This window comes from Mandrillus leucophaeus, unplaced genomic scaffold (genome assembly GCF_000951045.1).
Source record: "Mandrillus leucophaeus isolate KB7577 unplaced genomic scaffold, Mleu.le_1.0 Scaffold40, whole genome shotgun sequence".
In the NCBI taxonomy this organism is placed as follows: Eukaryota; Metazoa; Chordata; class Mammalia; order Primates; family Cercopithecidae; genus Mandrillus; species Mandrillus leucophaeus.
Window position 1 is genome coordinate 3,721,536 of NW_012104254.1, and position 12,691 is coordinate 3,734,226.

Consider the following 12,691-nt stretch of genomic DNA (forward strand, 5'->3'; position numbering starts at 1 on the left):
TTGGTGGCAAAATTTTAAATAGAATCTAATGGTTTATGCTCTGATTTAAAAAAAAAAAGTGTTCTTCATTATGCCTAAAATGAAGTGAAATATGACTTCTTCACTTTCTAGTGATTTATAGGTTGTACCCCACACTGTGGCCTCACAGGGCACGTACAAAGGGAAGGCTGAAATCATTAATAATGTAAAGGACGCCCGCATCTGGTTGATCCTCCCAGGTGAATCAAGCCAAAGCCTGATTTAACAGATGGACACTGCACTGTTTCCTGATGGTAAAATCACCAGATGTTCAGAGATTCCAGAAGTACAAAGGCAGAAGGAAATGCGTTAATGATGAGGTTTCTGGCATACCTTTGAATTATCTTAGTTTTTAACACTGCATTTTCTTGCACATTGGGTATATGTGCATGAATTTTGCCATTCCTTGAATTTTAATTAAAATAGAATTTTGCTCTAGAATGTTTTATTCTAAAAATAAGAAATAAGGGAAATGTTTTTATCTGCCATCATCAAACTATACTAAATATTATTCAAAGCTTGAAAACATTCGTTGTTTTATTTTCCATTGATTTTCATCTGCAAAAGCCCTTGAAGTAGTCTGGGCAAGGTATTCTTCCTTTTGTAGAGATGACTTGCCAGGTCCTGCGTGGCTCTGTTTCCCTGGTTGCGCAGGGGAGCCTTTGCCCTCTGCTGCAGAGGGATCACAGCGAGTTTGCTCCAGCACTTTCCTAGGTGGTATACATTATCTTTTTTTATTGTTATACTTTAAGTTCTGGGATTCATGTACAGAACATGCAGGTTTGTTACATAGGTGTACACGTGCCATGGTGATCACCTGCAACCATCAACCCGTCATCTAGGTTTTAAGCCCTGCATGCATTAGGTATTTGTCCTAATGCTATCCCTCTCCTTGCCCCCCACCCCCCGACAGGCCCGGGTATGTGATGTTCCCCTCCCTGTGTCCATGTGTTTTCATTGTTCAACTCCCACTTATGAGTGAGAACACGCAGTGTTTGGTTTTCTGTTCCTGTGTTAGTTTGCTGAGAATGATGGTTTGCAGCTTCATCTGTGTCCCTGTAAAGGACATGAACTCATTCTTTTTTATGGCTGCATAGTATTCCAGATATATATTATCTTAACCCTCTGACCCTAAAGGGAAATTAGGTCCAGTCTCCTTCAAAAAGGGAAAAGTGTGGAGGTCATTATGTTGGGGAATCTGAATTAGGACTGTGGTCCCCGTAGAGCCACAGGAGGGAAGTTTTTCAATGGTGGGTGAGAGCTATAACTAAGACCTAGATTTGAATCTTGACACCAGCATTAGTAAACCATGTGACATTAGCCTCAGACAAATTACCTAACCTCTCTATATCTTGGTTCTTAGATTTCCTCTCTGTACAATAGGGATTATAATATATACCTCATAAGATAGCATTGATGATTAAATGAGACAATACATAGACACACACTTTGCATCTGGTTGAGAATAAATCCTTAAAGAAGAAGAAACCACAGTGATAGAGAAACCACACATTGTTAATACTACGTGAATGAGTTCAGGTAATATATACTTCCTTCCTTCCTGACATTTCCATTTTGATACTCGGAATGGACTAGACTTAGTTTGATTGTTCCAAACTTGTCTTGATCACCTTAGTAATTAAAGTTTAGGGCCCTGGACTTTTTCAGGGTGGGAATCCTTATTTCAGAATCCAGAACAGGCTAAGTGGCCCATCCAAAACAGCTATCCTGTCATGGTTCCTCTTTAGAAGTTCTGAAGGATGGCTTCTGAGTCCACCTGAATACAGAAATAAGCTACATTTTAAAAAATAAAAATAGCTTTCTCCAAGAATCTTTCATGTGTGCTTTTAACAGGGTGAAGCTGCCCTAAGGTTAAGCATTGTGCTATCAACTGATGGAAGACAGAGACGCACCCCTGCAAGAGTAAGGCCGCACTTCCCTTTTTCATATCCTCTCTCAAACTACCTGCTGGGTGACTGTTTAATTAGTGGGCAAACAGTGATTCCTAGAAATTATGGAGTCTTTAGTGTTCACAAGGATATAGTTCCTAATGTTTTTCCCAGCAGTATATACAACCACTTCCTACTTTTAAATAGTAGGCTAATCTGAATATTAACTACCTGCCAATTTCAACACACCTCTCCTATAAACATTTCCTTCCTGGGTAGGGAGGAAGCCTAAACGATGTGGTCCTGTGTAGTTCTTTAACTTTCTTTTTTATGATTGGTGCAGAGCATCTGATTATTTCCAGGTGTTTCAGATTTTCTCCTGGCCTCCTTGTTATTTTCCCCCTTTAAGCTCCTTTGGCAATGAATGTGACCATGAGGTCCAAAGCTATAAAGGATGTGTTCACCACTTCCCTCTTATGTCTGTCTCTTTATTTAACCACAAGTTCACTGTCTTTATCCATGTTAATTCCCTGAGGTATTCACACAGCATTTGTGTTGACTGCCTTAATTTTGATCTTCTCTAATCATTCCCTGCCAGATGGTAGTTAAAGTTTAATGGCCCCTGTAAAAATAGTTCCCTTTCTTCTTTCATCAGTCATGTGTCTTTACTTAGCTAACTGCTGGATGTTCAGAATGAACACAAAGTGACCACCAACAAAACAAATTCAACAAACACATTGGCCTAATACTTTTCATGGTAGCTAAAGATGTCTCCTGCCGTTATCCACTCAACCATTATCCTTACCTTTTATTGCCTTTCTTTTTCTGCTTTGTTAGTTTGCTTTCGTTTTTATCTCCCTTCTCAGGTTGTCTGATGGAAAGCCACAAGACTGAGGCCCGGCAGTCATCAGTATGTAACAATTAAAGTGTACGGACCAGTCCATTTTTCCAACGGCATTTAAGTGCTAGATGACATTTGGCAGATCCCTAGAGATTTTCATACCACACCCATAAGATGGAGGTAAGCATCATTCTTTATCATTCAGATAAAGGAGCAGAGATAACTCACAGGAGGCCACACAAGAGGCTGGCATAGAAACTTGGCATTCTCAAGGTACAAAATAAAGAAGCAGATACATATGACAAACTCGTTGCTAAATGAATAGCATGCCCTCTGTGTCTTTAGTGCATCCTACTATCATCCCCGAGCTCACTAGTTCGGAAATAGCAATTGAATAAGGATTATGTTGTATGCCATTTTACAGATGAGGTAATTGAGATGAGTCATATTATATGAACTCTTGCCAGGCCACATACATATCTCTAGAACTACCCTGTCACTTACATTTACATTCAGTTTAATTAAATATGTAAGGGCTATTTAAAAGAAAAATAAAACTAACCAAACAAAAGATTATCTGTATTTTTAAACTAAGCATTTTTAGAGCAAGCATCCCTTTATATATACAAACATTACTTAAAATCTATAACATGCAGGACCCTTAACCAGGGTCAGAGAACTACAGCCTGAAGCCCAAATTCAGCCCACTGCCTTGTTTTGTAAATAAAGTTTTATTGGAACATATTCATGCTCATTCTTTTGCATATCATGTATGGCTGCCTTTACTTTATAATGGCATCATTGAGTAGTTTCAACACAGACTGTATGATCTACAAAACCTAAAACATTTACTATCTGTAAACTTTTTACAGAAAACGTTTGCCAACCTCTGCTCTAGGCCTTTGACTTATGGTATCACATGTTATTTCTCCTTAAATAATTAATTTTTCTTTTCTTTTTTTTTTTTTTTCTTGAGATGGAGTCTTGTTCTTGTCGCCCAGGCTGGAGTGCAATGCGGCAGTCTCTGCTCACTGCAACCTCCGCCTCCTGGCTTCAAGTGATTCTCCTGCCTCAGCCTCCCAAATTGCTAGGACTATAGGCACCTGCCACCATGCCTGGCTAATTTTTGTATTTTTGGTAGTGATAGAGTTTCACCATGTTGGCCAGGCTGGTCTCAAACTCCTGACCTCAGGTTATCTGCCCACCTCAGCCTCCCAAAGTGCTGGGATTACAGGTGCGAGCCACTGCACCCAGCCAATTTTTCTTATAATTCAGGAATGCTGTTTAGGTGTTGTTGGATATTGCTTTAAATGACATTGATTTGAAATAGCATTTCAAGTACAAAAGGATGATAAAATCATCTACAAAAATGCCATCCCAATTGTAATGACCATCTGAAGAGTGAAGAAACTATAAATGTTCAAAAACTTCTTGATAATTTTGGAAGCAGCTGATGGTCACTGTATATTCTATAGCTCGTAGTAATATAGAATGTGGGCAAGAGATATCCTAACTATTAATCAAGGAATAAATATCAATATTTGGTCAGTTTTGTAGTTTGGGACAAGAACTATGATCTATCTGGGCTTTAGTTTCTTCATCTATAAATCAATACTATGTATTAAATAATTTCTCCCAGCCCTTCTAGTACTAACGTTCTATGGTCCATATTCTTCTACCCAGCCAAACTGCAAGCAGCCAGCCTCCTCCCCTACAAAAAATAAAAAAATAAAAAATAAAAAATAAATCTAGACTCTTATGGGCATATAGTTAGTCCCAATTTTTAAACAACCCCTGTAGAAAGTTTTTAATTCTGGACAATTTTGACCTGAATCTCAGGAGGGTGAGAGAGAGATAATACTCTGGAATGAAGATCATCAAGCAGTCTCATGCCAAATATCTCAGTTTAATGACTATAAAAATTGAAAACTTGTGCCTTTAAGAACATGAGGAAGTGTATTTGGACACAGGACAAATGAGGTATCAACTTTCCACAAAGATTTTGAAGGAGTTATTAAGAAATTTAACTGATGATTTAAATTATCTTTCTATATTAAAGCAATTACAGCCATATTGTGGAGGAGCATGCAAAAATCAGCATGAATTTTTAAAGTAAAACACAATCCTTCAAATCAATTTTGTCTATGAGCAAGGACGTTTAGAGTTTACACCTGGAACCCTCTCTCACCTTGGCCTCTATGCAAAGGGCTAGTCACTGTTCTTGGTCACTAGGAAACTTCAAGGGAAAAGTTGGAGAGTCATTGCCTTCGAATATCAGTGAATTCTCAAATTCTACTACGAAAAATACCACTTCAACTTCAAGTTAGTACACTAGAATTTATAGTCAGACTTATTACTGTGTCCCAAAACTTCTTACTAGCTCTGAGCTTTTTCCTCTAATATGTGTGTAAGTGAACATTCAGAGTGATCCAAATTTATGATTTATCAGGGGTGTGTGTATCTTGTCCTTATGTTTCAATAAATTACTGTGGCTAGAATGTAAGCATCATATATCAACCAAATTATCTCTAAGTTCCTTTGCAAGCAAGGGAGGCAGTATGAGGAGCTGAGAGATGGGATAAGAAATAAACCAGGAGGTTCTGCCACTAACTCACAGTGTGAACCTAGTCAAGGACAACAACTTTGGGCCATGGTTTCTTTATCTATGGATAAGAGGTTTGAACTAGAGGCAGACCCACATGTGTCACATGTAAAATGCTTACAAATTATAACTGCTATGAAAATGTTACCAGTATTGTCTTCTACTCACTATCCTATGATTATCTTCACTAACCTATTTACTGCTATGAAAATGTTACTAGTATTATCTTTTCTACTCACTCTCCCTCCACCCTATGTTTGGCAGTTGTGAAAATGTATCATACCTTATATTCCATAATAGGAGTGAAAAATACTATTATTTTACACTTATTTCTTATCTCTTATTTGAGAAAAATAATAAACACTGTAAACAAGGAAAGTATCAGAAGCTAATTTTGAACACAAAGTGAAAACAAAAAAAGAGAGATGATTACATATCCAAAGGAGCTGCCATTAGACTGAACAATAATAAGGCTTAAGAAACACAGGAGTTGATTTCTCTCTCAGATAGCAGTCACAGGTAGGGAGGCAGCTTCTGTTGCATGCAGCCATTCAGACTAAGGCTGGTGACAGCCCTCCCTCTTCCAGGTGTGATTGCCAAAATTACTTTAGTTGTTGCCATTCCAGCCTTAAGAGGGCAGAAGCCTGGAAGTCCAGGGCCAGGAATTTGTGAGAGGCAAGTTGCTTACATCATTTCCACCTACCTTCCATTGACAAAAGTTTAGCCACACACACACATCTAGCTGCAATGAGGGCTGGGAAATGGGGTGTTTTATCCCAACCAGATCTCCATTATTATGAAAGAAGAGAAGATAGATTTGGGTGGACAGATGATCCTTATAATCAATAGAATGAAAGGAGGCTGAAGAGGCAGGCTAGTCTGTTCCTCAATGTACAAGAGGATATATACATATGTATACATTTTTAATATTTCATATAAATTTTCATATATTATATATACAAAAATTTCAATAATAACAAAACAAATTAGTGTGCACTCACCCCAACTTTAACAAATCTTAGACTTTATACAGTTGGAGACCTCCAATTCTCTCCCCTCCCTTAACAGAGGGAAACTCTCTCCTTTAGTGTGAGTCTTTCAATTCTGTGTCATTTCAAATGTTACTACATTTTAAAATCAATAAACAACATAACGAATAACAATGTGTTTTCTTCGACTTTATGTAAAGTGATGTCACATCATATCATAACATAGATTGCTTTGTCCCCTGACTCATAATTTTCCCTCCATAAAAGCAGCTTGCTTTTTCCCTCCAAATGGTATTCATTAGATTTACCCACGTCAATAATACAAACTCAATTTCTTCATTTTGACTGCTTTCTCATATTTGTGTGTGAATATGACTTTTTCTGATTTTTTTTGTTTGTTTGTTTTTGTTTTTGAGACGGAGTCTCGCTCTGTCGCCCAGACTGGAGTGCAGTGTCGCAATCTCAGCTCACAACAAGCTCCCCTTCCCGGGTTCACGCCATTCTGTTGCCTCAGTCTCCTGAGTAGCTGGGACTACAGGCGCCCGCCACCACGCTCGGCTAATTTTTTGTATTTTTAATAGAGACGGGGTTTCACCATGTTAGCCAGGATGGTCTCGATTTCCTGACCTCGTGTTCCGCCCGCCTCGGCCTCCCAAAGTGCTGGGATTGCAGGCATGAGCCACTGTGCCCGGCCTGATTTTTTATGATTACAGATATTGCTACGATGAGCATGTTAGTGAATGTGGGCAAGCATTTTGCTAGGGTTGTGTTGTTCAGTAAAGTAGCCACTAACCACATGAGGCGACTTAAATTTAAATTCATTAAAATCAACTAAATTAATTAATTGAAATTAATTAATTTAATAAAATTAAATTTTCAATTCCTCAATTACACTAGCTACATTTCTTTTCTTTCTTTTTTTTTTTTTTTTTTTGCGACAGAGTTTCACTCTTGTCGCCCCAGGCCAGAGTGTAATGGCACAGTCTCAGCTCACTGCAAACTCTGCCTCCCAGGTTCAAGTGATTCTCCTGCCTCGGCCTCCCAAGTAGCTCAGATTACAGGTGCCTGCCACCATGCCCAGCTAATTTTTTGTTTTTGAAGAGATGGGGTTTTACCATTGTTGGCCAGACTGGTCTCGACCTCCTGACCTCAGGTGATCCACCCACCTTGGCCTCCCAAAGTGCTGGGATTATACGCGTGAGCCACCGTGCTCAGCCCACTAGCCACATTTCAAGTGTTCGGTAGCCACACGTGGCTAGTGGCTAGCATAATGGATGGCACAGCCATTATTATAGAAACTTCGACTGGACAATGCTGCATAAAGTGTACATGCAGCTATGGAAATGCTGAGTTGTAGGGTATGCATATCCTCAAGTTTAATAGATACTGCCAAATTGCTTTTCATATCATCAAAATTCGTAAATATAAGCAAGAGAACACCATTATGGATCATTCAAACGAGAAAAATTCATTTTTAAAGGATGTTGGATAGCTTACAGAATCTCAGGAAGTGCTTGAGAACCACCCAATATGACACCATGGAATTGACTAATGTGGATGCTGCACTCCTTATGGGTACAGTTCCTGCAACTTATATTTGAAATGACACATGCTGGGTGGTGGTATTGTTTCCTGTACTGTCATCATAGCTGCCTCCAGAAACTGTACCTAGGTGCCATCACTGCTGCCCCTTCACTACAGGGGTTCTGCTGGGTTCCTACTTTTTAATACTATCTTCACACTTCATACAGTTTGGAGCTGGTGTATCTGTTTGGCAGACTGAGTAAAACACCTGCATCCCCTCTTTACGGAAGGCTTAGGAAGGCATGTGCCTGGCAATTTTTCATTGCTGGGAAATATGCAAATTTTCAGACTTACTACGTATTACCCAGTCGGTTTCTAAAATAGACATAAAAATTTTAATTCCTACCACAACAAGGGACAGTTCCTATTTTTCTGCAGTTTCCAACATGTAGTACCATCTAGCATTTTAATGCTTGCCAAACTAATAGTTGTGTAAAGACGCCTCAATGCGGTTTTAATTTGCATTCTCCTGATTAACGTAAAGCTCAGCATCTTTTAATATTTTTATGATTACTAGAGCTTCTTCTTTTGTAAACTACCTATTCATATTCTTTGCCAAATTTTTAAATTGGGGTTTTGGCCTTTTTCTTATTGATATAAAAAAATTTAAAAATACATACCTGATATTAATGTTTTAATTCTAGGCATTAAATATATCTCTTCCCAGGTGGTAGATTGTCTCTTCACTTTTAAAAAGTCTTATTATGCAAATCTTCAATCATATACAAAATAGAATAATATAATGAATCCCAACGTACCCATCACCCAGCTCATAGTCAATCTTGTTTCATCTATATCACCACCCACATCCCCCAAAACTAGGTTACTTAGAGGAAAATTCTCTGACATCATGTCACTTCCTGTGAATCTCTGAGGATAAGAACTCTGTAAAACTGAAACTATAATAGCATCATCAACCTAGTAATATGTAAAAAGACAGTGCCTTAGTATAATCAAATTATTCAACGTTCAATTTTTCGCAATCGCTTTATAAATGTTTTTATAATTTGTTTGAGTCCATATTCAAACTACCAATTACCATCAATGATCAACAATCAATATCCAATAAACACTACAACTGGTTGATATGTCTTTTAAGTACATTTTAATCTATAGGTTACCTCTTTATCTCTCTCTCTCTTCTTTATTTTTATTTTTATTTTTATTTTTATTTTTTTGAGATAGAGTTTCACTCTGTTTCCCAGGCTGGAGTGCAGTGGCATGATCTCGCTCACTGCAACCTCTGCCTCCCAGGTTGAAGCAGTTCTCTTGCCTCAGGCTCCTGAGTAGCTGGGATTACAGGTGCACACAACCACACCTGGCTAATTTTTGTGTTTTTAGTAGAGACAGGGTTTCATCACGTTGGTCAGGCTGGTCTCAAATTCCTGACCTTGTGATCCGCCCGCCTTGGCCTCCCAAAGTGCTGGAATTACAGGCATGAGCCACCGCGTCCAGTCTTTATTTTTCATTTTTTGCAATGTTTTGTTATTGTTGATAAAGCCAGGTTTTTGTCCTGTGCCGTTTCTGAGGTTGGAATTTTGTTATTTGAATCTATGTGGTTGTTGTGTAGCATGTGGCTCTGTCCCCTGTATTTTCCATAAATTGGTACTTAAATTGAGATCCCTAAATAGATTGAACTTCAACTATTTTGGCAACATTATTTCATTGATAGTTTTGAGCCAGGCATGGTGGGCTTATACCTGTAAGCTCAGCACTTCAAGGTGCCGAGGCAGGAGGATCATTGACCCCAGGAGTTCAAGACTAGCCTAGGCAACACAGTGAGACCCCCATCTCTATAAAAAATAAAATAAAGTACTTCATTGATTATATAGTGTAAGGTCTATCAAGAGATACATAACTTCTACCTGGTTCTCCTTGTGAGATGCTAGCAGCTATTGATGATCATTACCCACTTCCATTCATTCATTAAGGCTTGCAGAATGGTGATATCCTAATGCTATCAGTCCATCTTCATTTGTTAGCTGGAATACTTCTATTAAAAAAAAAAAAAAAAACTTCTTCTAATGAGCTATTGGTACCCCAATGTACAAGTACCTCATATATTGGTACAAGTACAAGCACCAATATATGAATAAGAAAGACAAAACAAATGCTCTTTTTCTTTTAACCATTTTCAATATCATAAATTGATTCCCTACAAGGGAGAACAGGTTGTGTGAGCTCTAAATATTGTTTCCTACTGAACAAACTAAGGATACTTAAATAAACAGCTATCTCCTAATTGGGAACAAGAAATATATGGAATAAGTCTACAACATCATAATTGAAAGTGATAAAGCTATAAAGACTGCTAGTGTTGCATCAACAGTGCGCAGGAGTCAGCTTGATTTTCCACTGACCAAAAAGGGTAGTTTGAACATTCGGAAGAATAATAATTAAAGGATTAAAATACAATTTATGTGTTTAAAGTCACAAATTCATAATGACATCAAACAAAAAATGTTTTATATTTCAAATGGTGTGTTCTTTTGTGTCCAGATGATTTTTTAACCTTAATATAGTCAGATTCACTAATATTTTCCTTTAAGTCTGTGCTTTATGTCTTGTTCAAGAAATTCTTCCTTACCCTGACGTCATAAAAATATTTTCCTAAAAAAGTTTTTAAATTGCCTTTCATACTTAAGACTTAATTCAAACTATTTTTATATATTATGTAATGTAGTTCTCAGTGTTTAATTGTAGTCCCAGAAAGAAAGATTAGAGAGAATCAAATAATAAATTTTTAGAAATAGTGGCTGGAAGTTTTCTGGAATTAAAGTGTAAATAAAAAGAAATTCATGCTTGGACACATCATGTAAAAATGCAAAACAGCAAAGACAATGATCTTTAAACCAGTCAGAGAAAAAAGAGAGATTAAAAAGGAGTGGTAATTCAACTGATGGTAGATTTCTTAATATCAATAATAAAAGCCAGGAGCTAGTATTTATCTCAAATACTGAGAGAAGGAAAAAAACCTTCAATCTAGAATTGTGTACCTTTCAAAATTGTCTTTCAAGAATGAAAGTGGAATAATAAAAAGAGGTACTTTGGGAACAATAAAAATGACTCTATAAAATGCTAATCTGAGATAGGAGAAAGAATAGTGAGAAAATAAAATGGTAATGATGTATCCAATTACTATCGGTTTAAATAATAATGACAACAATAATAATGTCTAATTTATGAGTTTAGAAAAAGAAAAGGACAAAATTAAGATACGGGATAACAAGTCACGAAGGGAGGCGGTGTGATCTAAATTAAATCGTTAGAAAGACTTGTATTATTCAACACAAGATTAAGTTATTAGGAAACTGTAGACTTTGTTCAGTTAAATATGTGTAATTAAACTTCTATAATAACCAATATAAATAAATGGTATCATTCCAAAACAGCACAGGGGAAAACAGTGAACAAAAAAAGAAATATACATAAGGATAGACACACGAATTAAATAGAATAGAATTGAGAGTCCAGAGATACACTATTACATTTAAGGTCAATTGATTTTTGACAAGGTTGCCTAGACAATTCAATGGGGAAGAATAGTCTTTTCAAAAAATAGCTCTGGGACAACTGGATAGCCACAGGCAAAAGAATGTCGCTTCTCTTATACTGCATAAAAAATTAACTCCAAATGGATCGTAGAGCTAAATGTAAGAGGTAAAACTATAAGACTCCTAGAAGAAAATATAAGATTCAATCTTTGTGACCTGGGGCTATATAAAGGCACAAACAACAAAAGACAAAAATAGATAAACTTCCTCAAAATTTACTGCTATAATGCTTCAAGGAAGAATACCAAGAAAGTGAAAAGACAACCTACGAAATGGGAAAAAATACTTACAAATCATTTATCTGATGTGTGACTTGTATTTAAAATCTATTTTAAAAAACTCTTATAATTAAAATCTATTTTAACAAACTCTTATAACCAGTAATAAAAAGATGTAAAGCCCACTCAATTTTTCTGTATATCTAAAACTCTTCAAAAAATAAAGTCTATTCATTTTTAAAAGACAAATAACTAAATTTTAAAATGGGCAAATGATCTGCATAGAAACCTTTCCAAAGAAGATATACAAATGGCCAATAAGCAGCTGAAAGGATGTTCAACATCATTAGCCATTAGAGAACTGCAAATCAAAACTATAATAAGAAAGCCCTTTACACTCACTAGGATGACTATAATAAAAAGATAGATAATAATAAGTGTTTGCAGAGTTGTGTAGAAACTGGAAGCCTCATACATTGCTGATAGAAACGCAAACTGGTGCAGCCACTTTGGAAACAGCTTGGCAGTTCCTTAAAGACTAAACTGACTTGCTATATGAGCCTGCAATTCTGCTGCTAGGTATATATCCACAATAAATGAAAACATAAGTCTATGTAAAAACTTGTACACAGATGTTCACAGCAGCATATTCAGAATAGCCAGAAAGCGATACAAATCCAATTGTCTTTCATACAGTGAAATATTCAGCCATAAAAAGGAATGTGGTACAGTTACATGATTCATGATAGATGAATTCTGAAAACAGCATGCTAAATGAAAGATGCCAGTCATGGTAGACCACACGGTAATATGACTATATTTATATGCCATGTCAAGGATACAAAAATTGATGGAGCACAGTGGCTCACTCCTGTAATCCCAGAACTTTGGGATGCTGAGGCAGCTGCATCACTTCAGCCCAGGGGTTTGAAATCAGCCTGGGCAACATCGTGGAGCCCCATCTCTACAAAAAACTACAAAAATTAGCTGGGTGTG